Source organism: Delphinapterus leucas, chromosome 9 (genome assembly GCF_059928025.1).
Source record: "Delphinapterus leucas isolate spDelLeu-1000000601 "Yukka" chromosome 9, BTC_Dleu_Yukka2, whole genome shotgun sequence".
Classification (NCBI taxonomy): domain Eukaryota; kingdom Metazoa; phylum Chordata; class Mammalia; order Artiodactyla; family Monodontidae; genus Delphinapterus; species Delphinapterus leucas.
This window is the reverse complement of record NC_143137.1, coordinates 24,666,287-24,681,786: the sequence shown is the minus strand read 5'-3', so window position 1 is coordinate 24,681,786 and position 15,500 is coordinate 24,666,287. Positions and strand designations below refer to the sequence as shown.

General features: G+C 43.9%; 1 protein-coding gene across 2 annotated transcripts in view; it reads right to left on the bottom strand.

Annotated features, from left to right (window-relative positions):
- The window catches only part of LOC111182367 (metabotropic glutamate receptor 8-like), a 189,278-nt gene that overhangs the window by 158,601 nt on the left and 15,177 nt on the right, over positions 1 to 15,500 (bottom strand). The window lies entirely within an intron of this gene.

Below are 15,500 nucleotides of genomic sequence, written 5' to 3'. Positions count from 1 at the left end.
AAGAGAGAGAGAGTCTAATGAAAGAGGTATTATGGAAAGATTCAGGAGGAATTGGAGGAAGCCATCTGTTGGAGTCAGAGGTGCCATGACACTGTGAGCATGAAAGCTGGGGTTAGGCCGGTGGCAGGGAATGTGGGGTTCCAACCAGAGATATTCTCAGCAGGATAAAGGTCAGGACTCACGAACATATTGGTTAAAAGAAATATTGGAGGGTACTGGAAGACGAATACAACGCCAAAAAGTTTCAGCAAGAGAAATGGGAAGAATGTTGGGCTACTGACAGAAATGGGAATGTCAGGTCGTTGTGGTGATGGAGGTGGTGAAGAAGGAAATTAGTTTCACTTTAGATGTTAAGAGTTTGAGATGACAACAGGGTACCCAAGTAGGATTCTCATGTTCATTGTCACTGTCATGGTTCCGGAGCCACAGGAGAGATCAGGGGGCAGCCATCTATTTCCCGAGAAGAGGCTCAACACAAAACTTTTCAACAGTTATTATAATTCCTAACCAAAATTCACCAAACCCATTCATTGACTCATGTCACAACAACAAAAAATTAACGTATTTCCTTATGAAAAAGAAATAGGTTTTTCTCTTTTGTACTCAAAAAACTAATCTTCAGAAAATGGTTGAAATCATTCATCACTCTGAAACTTTTACTGAAAAGATTTGATTTGCTAAAAAAAAAAAAAAACCTTCAAAAAGGGATAATTCCTTTAACATTCCAGACTATAACTTGATGACATTTTTTTTCACAGAGATTACAGTAATTGGCTTTTCTTAATCTTTAATAGTAGCAAAGTGATCACATTGAAGAAACCTTATGTCATTTATCAGCCTCCTCTCCAGAGCCCTGAGAACACCTGACAATTTTTTCAATCAGACTGATCGTTCACTGAACACATAATCATGAATAATTTAGTAGAGCAATAGATCTATTACTTAATATAGTGCTAACCTTTTCTAATGCTTCTACCCAGGGAGAGGACTAATATCTGCGTCACAGAGCAACTTCTACCAGGCCCTAACTTTTGGAGGTAACGTTGTGACTCATGGATACCTAAACACATGCAATTATAAACCACATTATGGGAAAATAGTTAACCTTTGTGTAGCATTTAAGAGTTTACAAAGTACTTTCTCAGACATCATCTCATCTGATGCTCAAAACAATCCTGGGAGGGAGGTAATATTAACCCAGCCTATTTTATAGGTGAAGACAACCAGGCACAGAGAGGGGAAGTGATTTGCCTAAAGCTGTCAAGCTATTTAGTGGTGGCACTGAGATTCTCCCCCCAAAATATCTGTTCTGTCCTCAGCACCCACAATTCTCTAGCAGCGTGATCAATATTGATGCCAATGGCTTTTTAAAACAGTCGCTGTGCTCCGCACGCAGCTCCCACACCCCTCCATGCCATGGTTCAGCTCTTCTCTCCATGTTTCTTGGCCACCTGCCACCAGTGGCCAGGGGTTCTCACGGGAGTCCCTGCTAAAGGAACATCATAAGCTACCACTTCTAGAGGGAGAATGCTCATTGTCTCAGGAACCAAATCACCTGCAAGCATTTCTGCAATACATACCCATCCTCTCTGTGAGCCAAGGAAGCTGCACATCTAGTAATAACAGGTGCTGTATTTATTCTGCGTAAAATGACTCCTGCCATGTGACAGTTCATGTAAACAGCAAACAGATTTCTACCCAATCAAGAATTACTCTTTGGGCTTCCCTGGTGGCGTAGTGGTTGAGAGTCCGCCTGCCAATGCAGGGGACACAGGTTCGTGCCCCGGTCCGGGAGGATCCCACATGCCGCGGAGCGGCTGGGCCCGTGAGCCATGGCCGCTGAGCCTGCGCGCCCGGAGCCTGTGCTCCGCAACGGGAGAGGCCACAACAGTGAGAGGCCCGCGTATGGCAAAAAAAAAAAAAAAAAAAAAGAATTACTCTTTGTTTCAAATTCTTAAAGGAGACTCACCTCACTGTAAGCGAATGTTGTGAGAGTTCGTTTTGCCCATTCAGCATTTAGCTTGATTTGAGAAACTATCTGGAATATTCTCTTTAGCTTTCTCTCCTCCCCCCTCTCCTTCTCTGTCTCGCCAAGACTGCCTATGATGGATAAAAGCTATGCTTTAGTTCTATAATCTGCTCTTGAGAGTTCCTCATTATGCTTCAATGTCTCCCCTTTGCTTTAAAGGATATTATCCCGCATTATTGCAAGCAATTAAAAGTGTCATTAGAAAAAACTGACATTTCTTTTATAGCAAATGTAAACTCCATCCAATTTAGAACAATATGTCAGGTCCCTTCTTTACCAGCTCCATAGTAAATCATTTTGTTACAATAATTTTTATTTTCATCTCAGTCGCTATTATTGTTTTACTTACAAATAACACTCTAAGGATCACATAAAACATGCTTTTAGACAAAGCTCCAGCAAAGGTGACTTGTGATTTAGGGAGAACAACAGGGGGAGATATGATTTATAATTGCACATAGTTAGATAACTGTACACGTCTGATCCCTTTAGACCAATGAAAGCAAACAACAGAGCAGAATGCTTTCCCACTAAATAAAACATTTACCCTAATATAGTCACACATGAGATTTCCCCACCCCTTCCTCCCCCCTCCTATTACTCAAGGATAACGTCTCAAAATACATGGTATTAACAGTACTCTTTAATGAAGTGAAATTTTAGTCACTTAGAATTCGTGCTCAAAAGATGTGGGTGCTTTGATAAGTAAAATCACATTCTTTAGGGGACCTGGCATCCAGAATGCCACGCTCGGTTTATTAACGCACTCAGCAATAACTAAAGAGTATTGCAGCAATTTAGCCTGAGGCTTCAAACTGAACAAGAAACAAGAAACGTGCCAGGCCTTGTGCCATGGGCATGCTAGCCACATTATCCACGTGGGGGCTGGTAGGGTGACTGACCTTTCTGGAATGCCTAGGACTGCAAGATGTCCCAGGACATGGGACCTTTGGTGCTAAAACTGAGACAGCCCTGGACAAACCAGGTTGGTTTCCCTAGATTCAGGTTGCGGGAAAACCTCCCACTGGAACTGGAGCACATATGTAGGAGAACTCACTCCTGGGAACAGGGCAAAAGCTGCATCCCTGGAGCCAGGACACAAGGTTGGAGCTGGACTAGACACCTAGATGCCATGCTTGGTTTAATACAAGAGTAGGAAAGCTTTTAAGACCCACCCCCCTGCCCCACTGAGGACAGGATTGGCCCCAGAGCTGGAGGCAGGCTGAGTCTGCAGTTGGGGCACAGATGGTCCCACACAACAGAGCTTGGAGCAACATGGGAAGAAGACATCCGGAAGCCCAGTCCCCGCACCCAGCTTCCCTTTGTGCGCCTCTGCTAGGCTGATGGGTCAGCTCTGTCAGAAGCACTGACATAAGGAGATAAGGACCGCACCAGAGTTATAGGGCGTCTGTGCTTTTGTGAAGGAAAAGTCTCTATGTGTCACTAAACACCCGAAAATTGAGCACTCGGAGTTTCTATTATACTGAAGCGCTTTTCATTAAAAGGCAACCGGAGTTCTTTTCCACTCTCTCCACGGGCAGCCAGAGTACACTGCTGCACCTGTTATAACCGATATCAAGAAACCTCCCCCTCGTGCTTAGGAAATCCTGTTTTCTGCAAAGAGCGGAACCTGAGAATACGACTTGGGGGTCTGGGTGTTGGTTGTGTAGTCAGAGGAGCAGGTGATGAGAGAACCCCAAGGGGAAAGTAGAACCGTCAACATTCAGTTCCTCCCACCAGAAGTTTCCTCTCCTGGAACTACACATTAGTGATACTCAAAACACTCATATATTTTCACTAAAGGAGACAACATTCCCTCACATGTGTCATGATTGGGGCACCCATTTACTCTACTTGTAAATACAGGATCTTGACTTGTTTCATAATCACCATGAGACAAACTTTCGTCATCTGGAAAATAGGCAGCATAGCTCACAATCGGCAGGGCTTTTGTGAGAATGACATAAGATAACAAATGGAGAATGCTACGTCTGACACTGGTAGATATTCAACAAATGTTAGTAATTTTCCTTTCTTTTTTCCCTGCCAATATCCTGTCTGCAAATGAACAAATAGGTCACTCAAATTTGGAAAAAAATGTTCATTATCACCCTTTATTAACAATCTCAGTAGCAGCCTGATGGGAAGTAATTCAGGTCATTTTCTTTGTCTTTTACATTTATCTTAACCTTCAAAATTGAAATGTCTTTTTAAAATACTATTTATCAGAATAAATGGATATCTGGTAGAGACAACCTGATATTTGTACTTGAAAAGTTCTAAAATGCACCTGGAGATCCAATTCATCTCCTCACTTATGTGTGTGTCTGTCTACAAGTAAGCTTGTTTCTACACAGGGATCATTCTAGACGACAAGCTCCATTCTGAACACCTCACTGGATTTGACTGTCCTCTAAGTAAAAGTCATGATTTTCAGGTAGGAGGATGAAGACTACATTTTAAAACCTCTGAAGGTGAGTTTTACTTATATCCCCAACACAAGTATCAAGTGGATGATAACAGAGTTCACCACCATTTCTGAACAATAATAAAAGTGACAGAAATCGGGAGTCCTCTCCTAATAGTGTGTAAAAGTCAATACAGTCAATAATTCTTCTCATACCTTTTGTCCATGTAAAGACTTTCCAAGTCGCTGGAAACTAGGATCCATCCTAGGAGCTTGTTGGATAAAAGGAGCTAGCACAGGGATTATTTTCCTTAACTTTGATGTTTATTATTGCTGAAAATTAAGAACTGTTACCAAATGCCAGGACTAACCCAAGCACATTAGATAGGTAGGTAGATAGATATAGATACAGTTGAACACTCACAATAATTCTGGGCTGTAGAAACTATGACTATCCCCATGTCACAGATGAAGAAACTAAAACTTAGAAAATAGCCCAAGGTCCCAGAGTTGGTAACAGCAGGGATAAGGCGTGAACCTGTGTCTATCTTTCTCCAAAGCCCACACTCTTTAGCCATTAAACTGTATAAGAAAAGGAAGTTTTCCCCTTTTGGGTAACATTATAATCCTAACCAAAAAGATGTTGGACAGGTTAATTACTTCTTGAGGTTCCAATAGCATTCAATGATGTATCATAATAGGTACCTTGGTTTTACCCCCCAAAGTATCCATATACCAGGATCTGTAGACTGTGTTTCCTATGAGTTTCAGGCTCTGAATCACACTTACTATACTACAGAAAATAACATTACTGCCGAAGACGTTTTTTTCTCCAAACTAACTTCTTAGACTTGACGTAAGTAGTTTAAGCAAACGGCCTTTAATGCCCTCTTCATCATGGCTGGGGAAAAAATTTTTAAAGCTCTGAGTTTTACTCACTTCAAAAACTGAATCTAAAAAGATTTCAAAAATGTTCTCATTTTCAACTCAACTTTCAAAGGTTTTCAATGGTTGATTTGATATCCTAGAGTATTCAGCGGTATCCCTTAATGAGCTTAAAACTGGACTTTTTTCTTACAGACTTGGCTTTCAGATAATGATTGAAGACCACCTCGTCCTGTCTTCTTTGTGCGTTGATGCCATTAGGCTCAGTCAAAGTCAAGCATGAAGGTGAACAGATATTAATTTAAGACCATTTAGAGCTACCTTCTCTGCATCACCCACAACAAGCCTCCTTTACTAGCCCCTGATGGGGCCTTCATTAGTTGGAACAGATCAAAAGCTAGATGGAAACAACCCAGCCTGGCAACTCAGAAGTCTTTCCTATTCCTCTTCATATTTGTAGAGGTCAGTTCAGAGATAATGCGAAACACTGTAACTCAAAAGAGAACTCAAATTAGTAGATTAAAATATGGCCACAGTTGAGATTCATGGTTGACTTTTTCTCTACCTTTTTTTCTTTGGGCAGAAATAAGTCACATTGGCCTTCTCTCTGTTCAAGATATTTCAAATTGAATATCAGATCCCACAATGGAAACTAAGTCTGGTAAAAATAGAAAATCCTTACTGTCGAGGGTTTTCCCTCTCTGTTCCCACATGCCCAGCTGTGGAATGCCATGGATACTGCTGATAAATATCTCCTGAATTCATCCGTTTTTCTCCATTCCCTTTGATGTCTCAGTTCTTAAGATGTCTTCAGTGCTGGCACTCTGGTCATCGAGATGTAGTGAGGCTTATGCTCTGTTTCCACGGCTTTCACCTGGCATCCCCCATTCTGTCTACAGTTTCCATGCTCACCTGCTCAATACCTGGTCCCCTCAAACATCACCCTGTACGATCTATGTCTACCCAACCAACCCTCTGGGCTTTGGCAAGCGTTTTCCCTCCTTCGTTGTCACTTGATTTGAAAGTCTCAAAAGGCTCTCCCTGTCTGAACAGGCTTTTAATTTACATTTTATGGAGCCACTTCCTTCACAGCCACAAAGAGTTCTTGCCTGCTCATCTCTTCCCACAAGATGCTTTGAGGATGCTCGCATACTTCCAAAAAGTTTCCCACTTTTACAGAATAAAGTACATCCCCTGAGCCCAGCATCTAAGACTCTCCAAGGTCTCCCTGTGTTTGCGGATTTTTTTTTTCCCACTCACTCCAGATTATACTGGTCTCCTTTACTCAGAAACTTTTTAGCATTTATATCTGCATCATTTGCTCTTGAACCGAATTATATGCTTCCTTGTACTGTTTCAAAAGGATTTTATGTGTGTTTCTTGCCTGTCCTACCTACTAAATGCTGAATCCTCTTATCATATCTCTTTTTTAGCTTCTGGCTCAACACCACATGTATCACCACATGTATAGACACCCAACAAATGATTATTAATTCAGCAAGATTGAATGAATAAAACATACAGCTACCCTGAAACATAAAGAAACACAAAGAATGTTTCATAGAGAGGTAAAAAGTACAATTGAAGGTAGAAAGCTCTAGGTGTTTTTCCAGCCCACATGTTAAACCTTAAACATTATTTTTAAGCGGGTTTTGAAGAAGGGCGAGGTAAAGTCAGATGCTCTTCTAGCTTCTTTCTTTTATTTTGGCAGGGGACCAAGGGAGGTGAAGCTAGACCACCAATTGCTTCAAAAAGTAGTATTCTATAGAGACAGCTCCAAGAGGAGGGGAGGGAAAGTGAAGGGGGAATAAGGAGAGAGAAGTCAGTCATTCATCACTGCCACAGCTGGAGGAAGGCAGCCTTCCTCTGCCCAAGAGGCAGGAACAAATATCACTGCCTTCCAGGCCACTGGGAAAACCTTTGCAGAGGGTAACACTTCTAGGGACTGGAGGGACCTATTAGGGGAGAAATCACTTAACAGCTGAAGAGCATCAGCCACACAAAAGGCCTTCAGGGTGGAGGCCTGCCTCTGGGTCAGTCTGACCACATGAAAAGGAAGAACAGAGTAATGGACCATGAATCCAAAGGGGGCAGATGAGTTAGCACAGAGAAAGACGGCCTGCATCCCATCAGTGAAACCCCGAGGATGGCTGCTCAGGATGTTTACGATGGGAATGGGTTTTGAGCAGATGAACACTTTCAAAGGGCTTCGGAGTTTGCTGTTAGCTTAGAAGTTTCCACTTACTCTTTCAGGAGAGGCAAAAGTATGGGCCAAGGGAATTTACTTTGTCTGATGGCATAGGCGGGTTGGTTTGGTTTTCCCCAAGCCAAACGAAAGCTGATCCAGCAAAGACTGGTTTTGGTAGAAGCAGCATGAAAGCATTCTGAGTTCAAACTTTACGAGCCACCCAGGCTCTCAGTGGTCATGGGGAAGGAGTAACCCACCAGATCAGGGACCCAATGAAAGACCCAGCCCAGATTCTGAAGCATGAAGTCTCCCTCACACATTTTTATGCACATGGTAAAACTGTGCTCCTCTAACTAGACAGAAAATCCTGTCAAGTATGAGTCAGTAGCTCTTAAGTAATTTGAAGTTTCTGTAACGAATCTTTGTCCTTGAAAAGAAAAGTCTTCTGCAGATAGGACTGTAACATTAATAAAACCTTAAGTAAGCAAAGGCGTATGCTTTAACTTGCGCTTTCAGGACTATAGAAGTTTTAGTGATGCTGGAATGTTTCACGTACAAATTGCTGTAATGTGTTTGGTTCAATAAGACTTGGAAATGGAAGTCCAAGATGATAAGCCCAGATGGCAATACAATAGTATGCTGAATTCATCGGATATTCCAAATAATATTGGGCTTTTTAAATAATAGAAGGTAGAAATAAAATAATATTCTGATTAATTATGATCCAGAGTACAGGCACCATTAGTGGGGTACAGGAAGGCTTTGGGGACTTCTATGTAAGACTCAGCCTTTTTGCCATTTATGAAAATTTAATTCCACATCGTCCATTTTTTACATTTCCAATTCTCATTCACGCATCGCATCTGAGCATGAAATTGTGCAATATAGGCAAAGGACAAGGACAGCAGAGGGTCACAGATGTGTGTGTTGAAAGGGAATGAAGTAGAGTATTGCTCCTCCTCTGGGGACACAGCTTCTGGGATGTCCCCACTTGCCCTGTTCCGAGCAGTGATCCTCAGCTTTGTACGTCCAGCAACTTTGACAAACACCTGGGAACTGGCTCACACTAATCAATACTCACACACTTCACTATCACTTGAAATGAAAACATGACTTTGGGATATGCCTCTTGAGATAATGTAAAGCATCCTTTCCCATTACACAAGTTGCCTTGCCCATAGGGCCATAAGGTTCCATCCTACCTACTCGCCCTCTCTCCTAACACTGCTGGATATACACTAACTGCCTTCTACATGTTCTCCTCCCTCCTTTAAACATTACACTAATTCCATCATCTGTTGGCACCTTCCTCTCCTGAATGTCAGTACCTTCGAGCCTGCCATGGTTTTGAATCCACTGACACAGTCAAGCTCTGTCTAAGGCTATACCCTGATCTCTTCACTGGAAATTCTGGAATTCCGGATACTCTTCGGGTTCTCGTTAGTGTCCCATTTACTGATAGCATCCCTGCCCTGCCGGTGGGGTGTTCCAACGGAAAGCCAGCTTCCCCCTTCGTGTATTCTTGAAATTCATTGTACTCTCAGCATTACAGGCGTATTTCCTACCCCAGATAGCCACACCTAATGTGAGGGTCCCTACTGATTTTGTATGGAGGCTTATTTTATTTTCCCGAGGTTGCTGGGGTAGGAAACACTGCCCACAGTCATGTTGCTGGGAAAGAACTAGTGGCAGAGGTGGGAAATGGAATGGTGACAGCCAGCTTCTTACATTTTCACCAGGTAAGACTGAAGTTCAATCTATAGGTTGCCCAGCTACCGACTGTGGACCCCTAAAATGAGAAATCATGGGCAACAAATATTGTTTTCCATAGTAAAATGCAGCATTACCTGGAGTTAAGCCTAAAATCCATTCGAATTAGATAGTCCCTACTATGACATAGCTAATGGACCACAGTGCACAAAATATGGCTGTACCAGTAGTCTAATAAAATGAAATGAATGGATTAAAATAAAATTGGTGGCAATGGGACTTTCCTGGTGGTTCAGTGGTTATGAATCCGCCTGCCGAGGGGACACGTGTTCAAGCCCTGGCCTGGGAAGATCCCACATGCCGCGGAGCCACTAAGCCCGCGCACAACAACTACTGAGCCTGCGCTCTACAGCCCGCGAGCCACAACTACTGAGCCCATGTGCCACAACTACTGAAGCCCACGCACCTAGAGCCCGTGCTCCGCAACAAGAGAAGCCACCACAATGAGAAGCCCGCGCACCGCAACGAAGAGTAGCCCCCGCTCACCTCAACTAGAGAAGGCATGCGTGCGGCAACGAAGACCCAATGCAACCAAAAATAAATAAATAATTTTTTTTTAAATTGGTGGAAATACAATAATATATTTACTGGATAAATGCATTCATATATTGTTTTCATTGGAAAGCAGTGGGGGAAGTGGTATGACAAAAACAGAGAAACCAGAAATAAATAGGGTTATTTGTCCCATTGTCCATGATTTAAATCTACCTTCTTGGTTTTCAGATGCAGTAAGTGGAGGAGGGTAGCAGTGACCTACAGAGCCTGCCAAGAACTTGTTGAACCTAGTTTATGAACATAGTCCTATCCTGTTTTGTTTTGTTTTGTTTTTTGCGGTACGCGGATCTCTCACTGTTGCGGCCTCTCCCGTTGCGGAGCACAGGCTCCGGACGCGCAGGCTCTGCAACATGTGGGATCTTCCCGGACTGGGGCACGAACCCGTGTCCCCTGCATCGGCAGGCGGGCTCCCAGCCACTGCACCACCAGGGAAGCCCCCTGTCCTGTTTTTGAAGCAACTGCCAAGGGGACTCTTCCCATTATTGGGGGAGGAGGGGCAGGCAGGCAAAGAGCCAGCAGTTGGGCTGGAGGTATGATCCTCAAGAAGGGAGGCCCACTCACACTTACCTCTTAAGCTCCCACTGGAGTTCAAACTGAAAAGGGCAGCATAGCTTCTTGTCATCTTTATACAACCCAGAGGCACCTAGCAGAAGGCCTTCTGCAGAGAAAGGGCTAAGATATTTATTGAACTGAATTGTATGGTGGCAAATACATGCTTTAAAAGTGTTAAAAGACCGTTTGGTATGCTTAGTCTAGTCAAAAACATTGTATTTAAGAGACAGAAGCTTGGAAAAGGTGGTTGGTGGAAAGCCAGTTTGGCTAGCAGACAGCTTGAGTGTCCAACAGCTGCGTTAAAGCAGAAATTGGTGAACAACTTCCCACAGTGTGGTAAAAGATTCATTAAGACAGCTCTGAGTCTCAGAGAGGGATGGAAAAGCCGAAAGAAACCAAAAATAAAGGCAACTTGACTTTTTAAAAGTGAACTTCATTTTTTTAGAGCAGTTTTAGGCTCACAGCAAAACTGAGCAGAAACGACAGACATTTCCCATATATCCCTGCCCTCAACATGCACAGCCTCGGCATTATCAACAACTCCCACCAGAGTGGTGCACTGGTTACACCTGACGGCCTACGCTGACACATCATCACCAGCAGCCCATAGTTTACATTAGGGTGCACTCTTGGTGTTGTACATTCTTTGGGTTTGGACAAATGTATAATAACCTGCACCCACCATTAAGACATCATACAAAGTAGTTTCACTGCCCTAAAAATCTTCTCTGCTCTGTGCACAAACAGACTTGTAATGCTTTAATATGCAACAGGAACACAAATCCTCTACTTCTGTTCCACGTTCAAACCCGTCTTGAAAGCACAGCCAACAGTCAGGCACTCAAGAGCAGAAGGCCACTTTTGAGTCATCATTATCAACAGTGAATAGATAGTAAAATGGGTGTGGCTCCAAGCCCAGGAAAACAGAGAGAACAGAGAGTGTCCACAAGGAGACGAGGCAGAAGCAGCTTTAGGAAGCTTCTAGGACACCCAGGCTACTGCATTCTCATGTCCCTTCTGTTTCCTCCTACGACAGCACCCTGACTTTAACGCCCTTTAAGGAGTCCCTGAAGAGCAAGATGTGGCAGGGCTCCTCCAGAGGTCGGGTAGCTGATGGGAGCTTCAGGCTGTCATGGGGTCCTTCGCTCCAGGTCTGGCCCTGGTGTCCCTCCCAGATGTGGGTTTGACATTAGTTGAGCTGGTCTGGCTCAGGCACTATAAACAGATGTCCCGTCCAAGTGAACAACCGGAGTCACACCAGTTATACTTCAGGTTTTTTAAGGATTCATCCCGTTGTGACGGGAGAGGTCACAACAGTGAGAGGCCCGCGTACCGCAAAAAAAAAAAAAAAAAAAAAAGCCTCCCACCCAAAACAAAACCGCTCACAGAAGACCACCTTGTGTATGAGAAGCTTTGGGTGAGGCTGTTTCCTATGAAACAAGGCAAATCACTTCAAACTGGCCAGCAGACATGCCTGTTTTTCAAGTGCCTTCCTTCAGCGATCTTTTTACTGGCAAGGTAAGCTCCTTGGTAACCTAACTTTTTACCCTCTCCCTGACTCCTCTTTCCTCTTCTTTCCCATTTTCTTGTTATCCCTTCCTTCTCTTTTTAGGGTATTTGGGATTCTGTATTCTTCTCAATCTACTACCTAGAGCAGCGATCCTCAGCTGCAGTGATTCTCGCCCCCCCACCCCCCGCCCAGGGGACATTCAACAATGTCTGGAGACATTTTGGGCTGTCATGAGTCGGGTGCTACTGGTACCTAGAAGGTGGAGACCAGGGATGCTGCTAAACATCCACAGTGCACAGGACAGGCTTCCACAACAGCCAGTTTATCCAGCCCCAAATGTCATGGGGTTGAGGAACTCTTATCCAGAGAAACTTAGCTGTTGCAAGTTCTATTCTTTTTTTTTTTTTCTTTGCGTTACGCGGGCCTCTCACTGTTGTGGCCTCTCCCGTTGCGGAGCACAGGCTCCGGACGCGCAGCCTCAGCGGCCACGGCCCACGGGCGCAGCCGCTCCGCGGCATGTGGGATCCTCCCGGACCGGGGCACGAACCCGTGTCCCCTGCATCGGCAGGCGGACTCTCAACCACTGCGCCACCAGGGAAGCCCTCGCAAGTTCTATTCTTAAATGCAGTTCTAGGCTTATCCAAATTCCTTCGGCCCACCTTAGAAAGAGGCTTTTATTTAAAACGGCATGTTCTTAACGCGCTGCACTAACAAGATGCAGATGAAACATCATGTGCTCTTTGCAGACTTCCTCGATCCTCCTTTCCACTCCTCCATCTGTGCCTTCGCGGCACTTCTGCACCACCGTCCTGTCGTTCATCCATTTTGTTAGACTACAGCTGCCCAGCGACACAGACCAAGGCCTTTTAGCCCCCGCACCAGCACAGACCCTGGCATAGAACAGGCATTTAATACTGTCTGTGGGACTGAATTCAGTGTTCGGTGAGCAGCTTCCCCCATCTCAGTACCAAGCCTGACAGAATGGTGGAGACAATTGGCAGCAGAGGGCGATCATAACTCCTGATAGACAGAGAAGGCACGTGTGTCCCGGGAATGACTATATGATGATGCAAAGTCCTGCCTTAGTTGGAAAGACCACACACTGGTCCTCTTAGTGAAGAGACCCAAGATGACTGAGCATAGCTCTCAGAAGCACCCGCTGTCAACAGAGGATATCAACCAGACGAAGTTGTTGCCATTCCAATCTTTAGTGAGGGCATCACAGCTTGCAATTTGCATTGCAATCAGGACTATTTTAAAGGAAGAGATGTAACAGCCTATCTAAATATTGCAAAAGCATACAGAAATGCCCATTTTTCCTGACTGAGTAATGGTAAATGGTACAATTATTTTAGAATTAGCAGTAATTTTCCAAGGCTTTGTGAGCAGTTCATGAAGTAATGGAACAATTGGTTAGTGAAAAAGAAAAAAAAATGATACCCATACAAAGAAAAGCATGTATGAAAGAAATAGGAAATTTCATTATCACATTTCTAATCAACCATTTTGAGCTCGTCTTCCAAATGTTCTGACATCAAGCCGTCCAATGGTGACATATATAAGCACAACTGAAGTATTATGCAACATCATTTATATATTTTTTTAAAGCCAGTGGCAAACTTTGATGCTTTCTAAGGATAAGATACTGCATCATTTTGTTTATTTAAAGATAAAATAAAAGCAAATTAAAAAAAAAAAATCTGCCTCTGGAGAGGCAGAACAAACGGTGGCAGAAACCATCTGGATTTTTCATGGCTTCATCCCTGCCAGAGTTAATGGCTCTCTGCCGGTTGTCCAATTACTGATCACCCTTTTTCTTGCCTCGGCTTCAGGTCACTCCCCTGGAGCAGATCCTCCCGACCTGTAGACCCAACAGCCCTTTCCCCTTCCCCCTCGCCAGTGGGCTGTTCAGGTAGCACAGGCCACTTGCCTCGGGGCACAATGCCCCCCCCCGTGCCCCAGTGCCCCACTGGTAGATCTTGGTTTAATTAGTCTACCTCAGTATTTCTCAACCTTCTTTCTTTCACTGTCCCCTCATGAAATCTTTGTAGACGTGTTTTTACTCAAATACTCCCCAAACTCCTCCCATGATATTTTAACACCACAGATATACTGTACAGCTGTTTATGTAGCCCTTTGGGGGACCATGAACCGTTGTAACATCTAAGTCTTTTTGTTCCTGTGGCAGGCAGAATAATGGCCCCCTAAGCATTTCCACATGCTAATCTCTGGATTCTGTAAATATGTTTGGTTATACAGCAAGGGGGAAGTAGGGTTGCAGATGGAATTGAGGTTGCTATTCTGCTGAATTTCAGATGGGGAGATTATCCTGAATTATCCTGGTACATCCAGTGGAATCGCAAAGTTCCTTAAACGGGGAAAAGGAGGCAGAAGATCAGAAAGAGAAACGGCATCTTGAAAACACTCAATTGGTCATTATTGGTTTTGAAGACGGAGGAAGGGGGCCATAAGCCAAGAAATGCAGGCAGCCTCCAAAAGAGGAAAAAAGCAAGGGTTTTCTCCTAGAGCCTCTAGAGGGATACAACCCTGCTGACACCTCAATTCTGGCCAAGTGAGACACATTTTGAGCTTCTGGCATCCAGAATTATAAGATCATAAATCTGTGTTGTTTTTAAGCCCCTAAGTTTGTGGTACTTTCTAATAGCAGCATAAGAAACTAACCCTCCCCGCACCCCAAACCAATTCTTGTCCCTATGTGGCAATTCTGTCACCAGTGAGCATGCATAGTCTAACTCTCTCATTGTGCTTCCACTTCCCTACTGATTTAGGAATAGGCTTATGACAGAATTCTGGCCAGAAAAACATGTTGCAGGGAGGGGGGGTTCTTCTGGAGGTTTCTGAAAAAGGATTATTGCTCTTAAAAAAATGGAGATATTCGTAAAGAGAAATTTCCCTTTGTTTCTCTATAGATGTTGCCATCTGCATGTGATACCTGGACCTCCTACAATGAGACAATGAGGGCAGAAGGATGACGAGAAACCCCACCTTCTAAGGACAGCAGAGCAGAAAGAAGTAAAACCCATGCTGCCTTAGTTGGACATTGACATAACCAACTGTGGAGTTGACATACCTCCAACCTTCTTGTGATGGAAGAAGAAAAATGCACTTATTATTTAAGCCAGTTTTGGATTGGGTCCAAGGCTTGCTAGCAAAAGCAGCCCTTCTTCCCTTTACCAGAAATGAACTTATTCTGTAAGCAAAACACCCACCACTAGGTATCCCCTCATTAGCTGAAATTTAATGTGGTGAACAGAAATATTTGAAGTAAAAGATCATTTCAGTCACAGAGATTATAACAATGAAATGCTAATTAGAGATGTCGAGCAGGTAGTTTTAAAAAAACAACAAAACCCTAGAATAGCACAGAAGGTCCTTTCTGAGCTAGCCTTTGCCCATATTCCAAGCCTATTCCCTCTTACTTATTCCATCCCTACACTCCATGTAGCCTGTACCCCAGCCATTGCAAACACGTGCCTCTCCATCCCTGTGCAATTGTGCAGGGTAGTCCCTAGAGCCCTTTCTCCCGGCTAACGCCTTCTCATTCTTCACAGTTCAACTCATACTGGCTTCACGGAACCAAGCC